Source organism: Mus caroli, chromosome 2 (assembly GCF_900094665.2).
Source record: "Mus caroli chromosome 2, CAROLI_EIJ_v1.1, whole genome shotgun sequence".
Classification (NCBI taxonomy): Eukaryota; Metazoa; Chordata; class Mammalia; order Rodentia; family Muridae; genus Mus; species Mus caroli.
In genome coordinates, this window is record NC_034571.1 from 99059250 (window position 1) to 99071117 (window position 11868).

At 44.3% G+C, this 11868-nt stretch overlaps 1 long non-coding RNA gene across 1 annotated transcript in view; it reads right to left on the reverse strand.

Moving 5' to 3' along the window:
• Positions 1-5890: 5890 nt before the first annotated feature.
• Positions 5891-11868, reverse strand: part of LOC110310412 — a 72111-nt gene continuing 66133 nt past the window's right edge. Inside the window, exon 3 of the long non-coding RNA XR_002379837.1 lies at positions 5891-5985. This is a non-coding gene — a long non-coding RNA (uncharacterized LOC110310412). The remainder of the gene's footprint in view (positions 5986-11868) is intronic.

The following is an 11868-nucleotide window of genomic DNA, read 5'->3' on the forward strand; positions in this document are numbered from 1 at the left end:
AGGCCCAAGGTTAATGCTGGTAATCATTTTCTATTGTTCTTACTCATAACTGAGGCAGAGACTCTTAACATAACCCAGAGCTCACTGGTACAGCTGATCTTGCTGGCCAGTTTGTATAAGTCCTACATAAGTGGTTCTCAACACTTGGTCTCACCCCACATAGGGGTTATATTTTAGATATTTCAGATATTTACATTGTGATTCAATTACAGATATGAAGTAGCAACAAAATAATTTTATGGTTGGGGTTCCTCACAACATGAGGAACTATATTAAAGGGTCTCAGCATGAGGAAAGTTGAGAACCACTGTCTTATACTCTACCTTCCAAGTCTGGAATTACAGGCAGGCCGCCAACTCTGCTCAGCTTTTACAAACGTTTCTAAGAATCCAAATTCTGGTTATATGCTTTCATGATAAATACTTAAACTATTGAGCCACCTCCCTAGCCCCCTGAAGAATTGTTTTATTCTGTCAGATGTTTTCAAAAGTACTCTAAATCAAATGATTAATTTCTCAACATTTACTACTTTTTCTGGGCACACAAAAATGAAGGAAAATACGAGATCAATCATCAAAGAGGTTATAGTTGATGTAATACAGTGTGCTGCAGAGTGCAGGTTGTAATGGATGACAAACTCTATCTATACACAGACATGCTTTACGATGCAATGAAAGAATTGGCCCGCTAATTCTTCCATAGGCTTCAAGGACCTAGGAAGCCAAAGAGAACTACCCAGAGGTGCCTTAGGCTGAAGGTTCCTAGCAAATCAGTGATCAATTTAGCATTCATTTGCCTCCTGCTGCCCAGAGTCCTCTGGAGACTCAAGAAATTAGTTCTGCTATTCCTAACTTTGCTTTAAGAAGCCTGCTTGCTATTCTTAGCTTTCAAACAAAGTCTGGTGGGAAAACTGTGGAAATTCTGAACATTAAGAACAGATTGAGCAATTAAAAAAAAGCAGATTGAAGCATTTTTGGTAGATGTTGAGCACAGTTTTTTAAAGACAAATTTTAAGAGAAAGGGGAAGGTACAAGTAGTCTCTTGCCTCCAACAGAAACTTGGTTCAACTCAGCAGAGGACTGAAACGATAGAACAAAGTTCACCCCCACCTCTGTCTTGACCTCTACGACTTGAATGAAGAGATGGGAAGTGGAGGAAAGGATGTTTCTCATGCCTGTCCTCCATCTTTGTCTTCCATGGTGTACCACCTCCACCCAAGAGAGCTGGCAAAGACATGTGCTTGGTGTTATCACACACTGACTGACAATCTCCCAGCTCAACCTTGGTCCACATTTCCACACACTGAAAACTTGGTTGCTCCGGAGTTCATTGTGTTGATATTGAAGACTCATCTTGCATTATCTCAGGGAATTGACAAAGCTTCCTCTCTTGATAATGACCCAGATCATAAGGGTTAGTTTGTTGTCCTTGACAATTCTGCCAAGTTCCTAATCCTTGTGTGGCCTGACAATATGATGGCAGCTCCTTCTATGCTTGCTCTGGCTACTTTGAAGCTACAAACCAGGGGGTGTCTAAGTGGAAACATTGATTTCCCTCGTGCCCTCTGATTTCTGATGTCTCCATCATTCTCACAGCTTTTGGGTCATTTAGGTAACAGTTGTCCTCACTAGACCCAAATAGAGAATAATACACAATAAAAACAAAAATGTATGGAAGAGGCTTGATACTTCTGGGTGACCTCTTAGTTATCTTCTTTGCCTCTCAAAAAAGGGCTGATGTGTTACCTTATCAGCTTCCCCATGTGGTTTATCTAAGGGACAGTCATCCTTTGTCTCTCTGTGTGTGATAAATTGTACTCTCTGGGGATGTAGCCAAAGCCAATGGCTTCAAGGGCAGATTCTGCAAGACAGTGGACATCTGCCTTGCACAACTGCTCCCATGCTGTTATGGCTCCTAGAGAAGCCTCCACAGAGCTGTCTTTCTGCTCATGCGTGACTTTCCCATATCATCCAGATTGCCAGCACTCAAGGCCCAGCTCAGTCATTGCTTCACCAGGATGCCTTTGCTGGCACAGCAACTGAAGAAGAGGAGACTGGTTAGAATAAACCAGCTGGCTCCCAAGGGGATCTTCCAGTCCAGGGGCATTCATGGGTGCTAACTCCGGACTGAGAGTGGTTTGAAAGTCTCTGGAGCTCAGAGAAAAGGCTCAGTGCCTGAAGGTTGATGTGGAAAGGATAAAATGGGACATCGATGACTTATGCTTAGGACTAGAGGTTCGTGATAGTAGAAAGAGCTAGGTCACCATGGGATGCAGATACTCGCTTCAGTGAATATAAACGATAACCTAAAGAGACAGAAATCTCAGAGACCACCCAAATAATTAAAGATGGCCAGTGAGGAACAACGATTATGTAGAATCTGGTTCAGGTGCTGACGCCATGTTTCTTACCTCTTAGTGATAGCCTTTCTAATTCTAAGTACAGAGAACGTACGTGACACGTAGGCTGAAAGGATTCTGTGAGATGGTGGGAAGACACTCTTCCTATGCACAGCAGTCCTTGATTCCTGTGGTAGCTCTCATTGTTCTAGACCATATCTGTTGTAATGTACACATACCATATGTTCCCTAACCGTGATTGGACACACTGACCCTGGGCTGGGAGAAGATTCTGACACCAAGTCCTACCAGAAGACAAAGCTGAAAGAGTGTGTCTGGGGCATTCAAACTACAACTTATTTGGTCTTAAGTCAATCTGGAAACGTGGGTCTTGGTAGAAGATCACAGTGGCCATGACAGTTGAGAAAACAAGAAATGAACAGAGCAGTTGTGACCTAAGGCTGCTGCCAGGATGGCACAGGTGTTTAGAGAGCAGCCAAGAGGGCAGGATGGATAGGCTTGGGGACAGACAAAGTAGCTCACTGTCAAAGAAAACAGTGCACAAATGAAAGAAACTAGTGGTGTATCCACCTGACTCTTTACAATAAAACTCAAGCAGTCGCTGAGCAGTGTCAGACTCTGTTCTATAAAACCTGTATGCCTCTCCCGGGTTCATATAATTCTGGGTGGCTTATGGAAAAATTGTTGAAACCAAAATCACTCCAAATTTTGTGAAAATCCTTCTGGGGTCAAATGACCATTTCACTTGGGGTCACTTATCAGATATTCTGCAAATCTGATAATTACATTAAAATTGATGAGTAGCAAAATTACAGTTATGAAGTAGCATCAAAAATAATCTTATGTTTGGGGTTGCCACAACATGAGAGCTGTGTTAAAGGGTTCCAGCATTAGAAAGATTGAGAACCACTGATGTACACTTCTGTAATTTTCACATTCCCCCCACATCTGTTCTCCCATATAGACATATACTAGACAACACTAGAACTGCCAAGATGGCTCGTGGATAAATAATGTGCTTGATGCCAAGGCTGGCAACTTGAGATCAATCCATGCAATCCACACAGTGGAAGAAGAGAACCAGCTCCTCCAAATTGTTCTCTGATCTCCACATAGAGTCTCTCTCTCACACACACACAGAGAGAGAGAGAGAGAGAGAGAGAGAGAGAGAGAGAGAGAGAGAGAGAATAAACTTTTAATACCATAGTAAGACTTCCTCATGGTATTGCTTACGAATTGTAAGGAATGGCCGGGCGTGGTGGCGCACGCCTTTAATCCCAGCACTTGGGAGGCAGAGGCAGGGGGATTTCTGAGTTCGAGGCCAACCTGGTCTACAAAGCGAGTTCCAGGACAGCCAGGGCTACACAGAAAAAACCTGTCTTGAAAAAAAAAAAAAAAAAAAAAAAAAAAAAAAAAAAAAGAATTGTAAGAAATAATGCAAGCCAGGACACCTTTGATGGCAGACACCTCTAATCCCAGCACTTGGGAGGCAGAGGGAGGGGAATCTCTAAAATTGTGATCAGCTTGGTCTACAGAGTGAGTGAGTTCCTGGAGAAGCAGGTCTACACAGAGAAACCCTGTCTCAAATTTAAAACATTGAGAGGGGGGATGCATGTGTCACAGAGCCTGCATTGACGTGTGCATCATTATTCTGACAGCCATTGGAGAGAGGTCCATCCCTGGTCTGTTCCTCTCAGCAGCCCTTTCCTCTGGCCTTGTTCCTGCCTTCCTTCCCATGTTATTTCCATATGACACAGCTTTTGTTATGGTCTATTTATGGCTCTGCCTGAAACTATTCAAATTCCTCATTTTTAAAAAATTCCTCATTTTATTTACTTGTTTTTAGCTTTATTTCTGTTTTAAATTTTAAATTTTTTTCATATAATACAGTTTGAGCACATTCCCCCTCTTTCTCCTTCTCCCAGGTGCTTCCCACCTCTCTCCCAATCCAACTTCAAGTCAAGTTGATGTTCTTCTCCGCCCCACCCTCTCTCTGGGAGGGTGGGATGAAAATCAATAGCATCTGTTCCAACATTAGCAATGACATCATGCAGCATCACCTGTCTCCAGCTGTGACACAAACAGAGCGCATCACAGACAAAAGTACTCAACTCCAGTGTAGTTGTGAAGAAAGGCCAGAGAAACCCCAAGGAGACATCACTGTACCCTCCAAGAACATCAATTATGAAAGGCAAATAAAATGATGGCCTTCAGGTACATGTGACCCACCAATATTTTGCAAACTGTTGTTTAAATTTCATTTGTGTGTGTTTCTGTATGTCTGTCTATCTGTCTGTGTATATATGATACAGGTATGAACGCTTACAGATGCCAGATGAGAAGGCTGAGAGCTGCCTAATAGGGGTCAAGCTCTAGCAACAAGTTACCCACTGCGCAATCTCTCCAGCCTCACCTGTCACTGGATCACAGCTATGTTCCTTCACTTATGCATCTTCCATAACTGCCTATTACCTGACAACAACAGAATTGAACGGTTCTGATGGAGCCTGTCTAGCCCACCCACCGAGACACTACACCACCTGACCTGTGACTGACCCCCCCCCTCCATTTTCTTGTTTGCTCTTAAACTCTATAAAGCATTTTGCTAAATTTTCTAATTTTGCAATGGAATTGAGCTAAGAGTCTATAAAAAAAATAGTCTTGTTCTTGGGAAATCCACACATTATGATTACACTGGAATATAGATTTTTTTTTAATTACAGAAAAAAGAGGAGAAGAATAATGACATAGATGTAGGGAAATGTTAAGAACAAGTGAGTTTCTGGAAAGAGGACAGACATCTTGGGCATTTTGGGGATAGATTTGTACTTATTCTATATATTTTCAACCTTCTCAAAATTAAAGAAATATATTTTTAATTGCATAGCTTTGTCAAAAATAGCACTAGAGAGACCCTCCCTCTGATATACTTTGCCAAATATCCACAACCCCCCTTGATTGCCCAGTCAGTCTGTTCTGCACAGAGCCCTGAGCGCTGTGAAACTGACATTCTGCCCCTGGTTCTCTGCCTCTTTGGGGCATGGTTTGTTGTTGTTGTTGGTGGTGGTGGTAGTGGTGGTGGTGGTGGTTTGATTTAACCTGAAGAAATTCTTTTGTTAGACAGAAATACATATTCTGCTGTCACTTGTATTTCACTAGTGAGTACTCATCTTGACCTCTGGGACTCCCAGGTGTTTAAACAAGTTTAAACTCCTTAAACAATTTTTTCAACTTTCTAAATTGGGTTTGCATATCATTGCATATATGTCTGTGAGCCATGTGCATGTCTAGTGCCTATGAAGGCAGAGAGGCTGTCAGGTAGATCCTACGGGCATAACAGAGCGATAGATGGTTGTGAACAACCATGTGGGTGCTGGGAATCAGATTCTGGTTCTCTTCAAGAGCAGAAAGTGCTGTTAACTGCCGAGCCATCTCTCCAGCCCCTTTTGTACCTGATGTCATAGAGGCTATGAGCCAATCTGAACAGGAAAGCCACAGCCCCTGCCACCTGCTTCATCTTTACATACCTCCATCTCCTTTCAGCCACAGATCTCAGCAACAGGGGAGAAGCACAAGCCATGGTGGCATTTTCTTTTCTGCAGGGACCCAGTATACCAGAATGTCACCTGAAAACATGAGGGTTTTTTTTTAACTTCTATACCTTGAGTTGTGTTTGTATGACACATAAAAACAAACAAACAAACAAAAAAACCCCATTACTCCAGAATTCCTTTTCCTAAAGAGTCCTAGTGGGACTCTCCACACAGCCACTCTTCCCTTCTCTGAAGTTGGTAGGACCCTAACAAAGACAAAACCTTCCCCTCTGCTTCTCCTCCATATCTAATTTCATCTACAAAGCCACCCAGGGAAAGTAGAAAGACCACAGTTATTCCCACTGAACAGATGAATAGACTGAGGTTTGGAGAGATGAGCACATGACTCAGAGGGTAGCAACAGGAGGGACAGAAGCAGAGGATAAAACCCCAGACATCTGTGGTGTCCTGCATCCTGGCATCTCCCAGTAACAGCAGTTCTAAGAATATGGAAACTTCCGTAATTATCAGCTGCAACTCTCAGCTTCCTTCCGAGTGTGCAAATCGGGAGTATTAAATTTCTCTTTCAAGATTGGAGAAGAGGCTTAACTAGAAGAACCTACAAGTCCCTCCCTGCTCAGTTCCTACAGACTTAAAATGATCACCACCCTTGTCTCCCCTACTCCCTCCCAACCCCCTCACTCCTCAAACCCTCCCTTCTGCATTTGCTGTGATCTGGGATCCCAGTTAAGACCAGCAGGTGGGCAGGGCTCCACAGGCCTGCTGACATTGCCCATCGTGGTCTTGCCCCTGACAAGGATACTGAGGGTACCCACTGTTACACTTGGACTCTAGGAGCTTTTACTACAGAATAAAAAGCAGTGCTCATGGGGATTATATTTGCTAAGCACAGCTTGTGAAATACACACTAGGAAAGCCCAGGCAGCCTGCTAGGTCTTGACCATTTTTAGTGCAGCCTGAGATGTCGTTTATATTCTCCTCTCTACTCTAAGTGTGATTTGAGCTAAAGGACTTAGCTCACAGTTCCAACAAAGACATAAAGTCCTAATGGAAAGGATAAGTCAGGCTCATTTTTAAGAATGACCAGAGGCAGGGACTTATTTTTTTATTATTATTATTGGACTCATAAACCGGGACCTATTAAGACTTCATTAACATGGTTCTGTGCAGTTTTAAGAGATTAACAATGTCCACCACGATGCCACTTTCCCCATGGAGAGGTGATAAAGCCTGCATCTGGACTCCAGAGAACCACTGGGAAAGAACTCCAACTCAAAAAGGTCTCCCTAGCCACACTACCCTGAATTGACACACACGCTGGGGTGTGCTAGCATGTGCTGATGGTGTCGGGGTACAAGCTCAGTAGATGGTGCCAGATCATGGACTGGCATGTTTTCAAGTCTTCCTAGATGCTACTTGACCAGAAATGTCCCAAGATGTCCCTTGATGTTCTGGAACATTCTATTAGTCATAGCCATAATCCAGTGGAAGACTCCAGCCACCTGGGGAATCAGCAGGTTGAACTCCTTGCTCATCCCGTCATGTTGACCAAGGGTCTCAGGAAGAGAACATTTTGTATGTTTCAAGCAGAACATTTGCTTACAGCGGATGCTCACATCACACCAAAAGGCCAACATCTCACCCTGCTGGGTTGGTCACAGAGGTTATTTTTTAAGATTGGAAATGAAGGTGCCAGTACAGAGTTAACTGTGGACATTCTATCTCTTGCACTGGCAGAGATACAAGCATTTCCTTGCCAGCTGTCTCTCTCTGTCCAAGAGTCTCTGCCTTCCTGGATATAGGGCATGGGGTGGAGGGGAGAGGAAGCAGCTACATGACTCACCCCCTGTGGATAGATGGGTACAGAAAAGCCTTTTATCTCAACCGAGACCTCAACAGCAGTTCTCATGTACAAAGCAAGCCACTGAAGTGGCCACACACTCACTTCTCTCCTTCCCCATTTGTGGGGACACAGTCCAGAAGGCTCCAAGCAGGAGGGACTGGTTGCAGTCTATGCACACCTGTCATGTGAGATGATCAGATGGAGTTATGGGCAGCCCCTACTACTAACCAGATACCCCAGAGCTTCCAGGGACTAAACCACCAACCAAAGAGCACACATGGTGGGGCTCATGGCTCTAGTTGCTTAGGTAGCAGAGGATGGCCTAGTTGGTCATCAATGGGAGGAGAGGCCCTTGGTCCTGTGAAGGCTCTATGCCCCAGTGTAGGGGAATGCAAGGGCCAGAAAGCCGGAGTGGGTGACTTGGTGAGCAGGGGGAGGGGGAGGTGATAGGGGGTTTTTGGAAGGGAAACCAGGAAAGAGGACAACATTTGAAATGTAAATAAAGTAAATATCTAATTAAAAAAAAACTCAGAGGAACTTGCATAGGGTCAATGACTACAAATGCCAACAAACTTCAATGAGAAATGGGAGGGGTTCCCAGTCTGCTCAGAGCTTTGGGGAGGCAGCCCCTCTTGATCACTGCATACTGTGAGCAGCAGCTTCAGAAGGGAAGAGTCTCTAAACCCAAGATTTTCCCAGATCCTAAACAAAATCAGAAGAAAGTAAAACTGGGGAGCACTCTGTCCACCCTAGCAGGACTGTTGAGTGTGCCTAGGCGACAGAGCAGCCTGTCTACCAAGGCAAGATCCCATCTGTTCCAGATAACCTTTCTCATCTCCCTGCCTGATGGGGCAGGGCCTGCAGGGTACCTCTTCCCATGTACCTCATGAGGATCCTGGGCAAGCCCTCACCTTCATTGCTCTGGGGACAGCTATGGACAGCCCTTCCCTCCAGAGCAGTGGTTCTCAACCTTCCCAATGCTATGACCCTATGATACAGTTCCTCATATGGGGATGACCTCCCCCCAACAACCACAAAGTTATTTTGTTGGTACTTCCTGACTGTTAAACAAATTTTGCTACTGTTACAAATTGTAATGTAAATAATCTGACGTGCAGGAAAGCTGATCTCTGTGGGGGTCGAAGCCCAGCAAGTTGAGAACCACTGCTCCAAGTCAAGCCTTAGAAAGAGGATTCCTTGGGAACGTGCGCTGATAACAATAGCAATCTTGCATTGGTGGGTGTCTCGTCATCCCCATGAATCCACAGAGCTCAGTGTATTTCCTTACCGGCTATAGAAGCAAGGCGCCAAACTTACCATCTTCCTGGGTATTGCCAGCCACTCAGAGGACACTCTACTCTGGAGGGTCTTATGGTTGTCCCTCCAGCAAGAATACCATTCTGGGTTTCTGGAGGAACTAGTAAATCATTGTTGCATGAGCACAGAACAGGCTACAGGCCCCCCCTGGGGACTGAGTCATGAGGCCGGCTATGCATAGTAGAAAAACGCAGTACTCGGGTGCACTCAGAACCCCAGCTCTGCACCCTATCAGGAAAGGTAAGCCAATCCTCCCCCCCCCCACCCCCGGAAGTAGCTATCCTGCCTTCAGGTCCATATTTCCAATATGTGCTTCAGAGACATCAGTCCTTCTTGCATAGTGATCCCCAAATTACCATCAGCTGCACCGCTGAGCAGGGCAGCCGTGGAGTCCACTGCCTCAAGAACCAGGAGCAGAGTGGTGGTGGCGCGAGCAGGTTAAGTTGGAAGCCAGCCTGGGCAATCCAGCAAGTTCCAGGCCAACCTCTGAAACAGCTAGACCTTACCTCAAAACACTAAGAAGTAAAATTAATTTAAGAGAAAATATAATTATTATTTTTTTAATTTTTTTTAAGAGACAGGGTTTCTCTGTGTAGCCCTGGCTGTCCTGGAACTCACTCTGTAGACCAGGCTGGCCCCGAACTCAGAAATCTGCCTGCCTCTGCTTCCTGAGTGCTGGGATTAAAGGTGTGCACCACCACTGCCTGGCAAGAAAATATTGTTTTAAATTGGCTGTGCCAAAAGAGGGCCTCCTGCTTTTCAATGAGAAGCCAACTGTATTCTGCTTAGATCTGAGGCAATACCAAAGAGCCACACAGTTGTTACACCATGTTTTATTCACTGACTACAGATAACAGAGAGCCAGTGATGACTGTCTGGTGGGAAAGCCATGAGGAACATGACACAATCACCCACTCTGTGGCCCCTCGCATGTAATATGATGATGATGTGATAACCTGCATTAGCTATGTAGCTAAGAACTTCTGCATCATTCTACCTTATTTCTAGGATCCCATGGTGACCCTTTGCTTTTCTCTGGTAAGATGTTTTTTTTATGTGCTGACATGACCATTTTGAGACTTGTGTTTGTGGGTTGAGGTAAGTCCTAATCAGATCAGGGAGGCTTTCCACTGACATCGTCATCATAATCATCATCACCACCATCATCATCATTATCATCACATATATAAAACAAACATTTAAAACAAACAAACAAACTTTTGAGAGACACTGAAGTGAAAAGAAAAATGCTGGACAATAATAACTTTAGAACCTTGCTGTCTAATACAGAGGGAACTAGCCGCAGTTGACTACTTAAGTGTTATGCTCTCTTTATTAGTAGGAAATTCCATTTTTTCCCTCTGCATTAGTCACATCCCAAGTACCCAGCAGCACATTTGGCCAATGGCTTCCATGCTGGATGGTGCTGATGGGAATTCCTATCATCCTCACAGACAGCACTCCTGGACCACATGCTATCAGCTCATCAGAAAGAACAAATCCATTCTAGACACTGGACTTTCTATTTCCTTGTTTCCCAGACAATGGTAAACCATGATTTTCTTCAAAGAGCAGGAAATTCACAGGCCTAACAAGAGTCTTCACCAATCATCAAGCTGTAACTGGTGGTGTACATCTCAAAGTTGGATGTTGGGCTGCTCTTCTGAGCACATCATGGATGCTGCAAATAATGAGACATTCCCTTTCTACTCCTCCCCATCATACGTCCAGTTGAGCTACCTTCCCATAGAAAGGGATGGTTCAACATCAAAACAGCATTTTGTTGGGGGCTAATTGGAGTTTCCTTAATTTCTTTAACACCTTGACCTTGACAAACAGTCACTGTTTACCCAGGATCCGGTGACTTTGTCTTGTAACTCTGTCAGCTTTGGGGCCATTTGGTAAACGCGTGAAGCTTCTTTTCCACACTGGCTCGGTGATTCCTCCTGTACCCATACTGACAACGCTACTCACAAGATCAACCCCTTCCGGTCCATAGTTCCCTGTCTCTCCGCTCCTTACCCATTTTTATTGACTTTTTAGGAATGGCAAATTTAGGCTCAAAACAAAACCAAGAACAGTGTTCCTTCATCCTCCCTGACCACAAACACTTCCCCCCAGTTGTGATAGTAGATGACTCTACATTGACATAGTTTGCAACCCAAGTTCATAAATTATATTAGGTTCATCCTTGATGTTGCTTTATCATTTTTGTTCTATTTTATGTGTATTAGTGTTAGATTCCCTGGAACTAGAGTTATAGTGATTTGCCAGCAAGTATGTGTGTATGTATGTATGTATGTATGTATGTATGTATGTATCTCTATTTCTGTCTCCATCTCCAACTCCAACTCCATCTCCATCTCCATCTCCATCTCCATCTCCATCTATATAACTATGCCTGGAACCTCCAAGGTCAGAAAAAGATGTCAGACCCTGAGTAATACATTCATCCCGGAAACACTGCTCAGCTGTTCCTTAGAGAGGAGAAAATCCTGCAACTTAAGACACCACATGGCCCCCAGGACAGTGTGTCGACTGAAGGAGGCCAGGCTCAGAAGGACAAGACTGCATGCTACCCCTTATATGAGGTATCTAAATAGTGCAACCGTTAAATCAAAGGAGATCTTAATGGTTTCTGTGTCTGGGAGGATGGGGGAAGGGGAGTTGCTAATCAATAGACATAAAATCTCAGCTATATCTTTGTACAGCTCTGCTCTTGTCATTAATTACACTGTGTTATAGACAAGGAAAGGAGAAGAGAGGAGAGGAGAGGAGAGGAGAGGAGAGGGGAG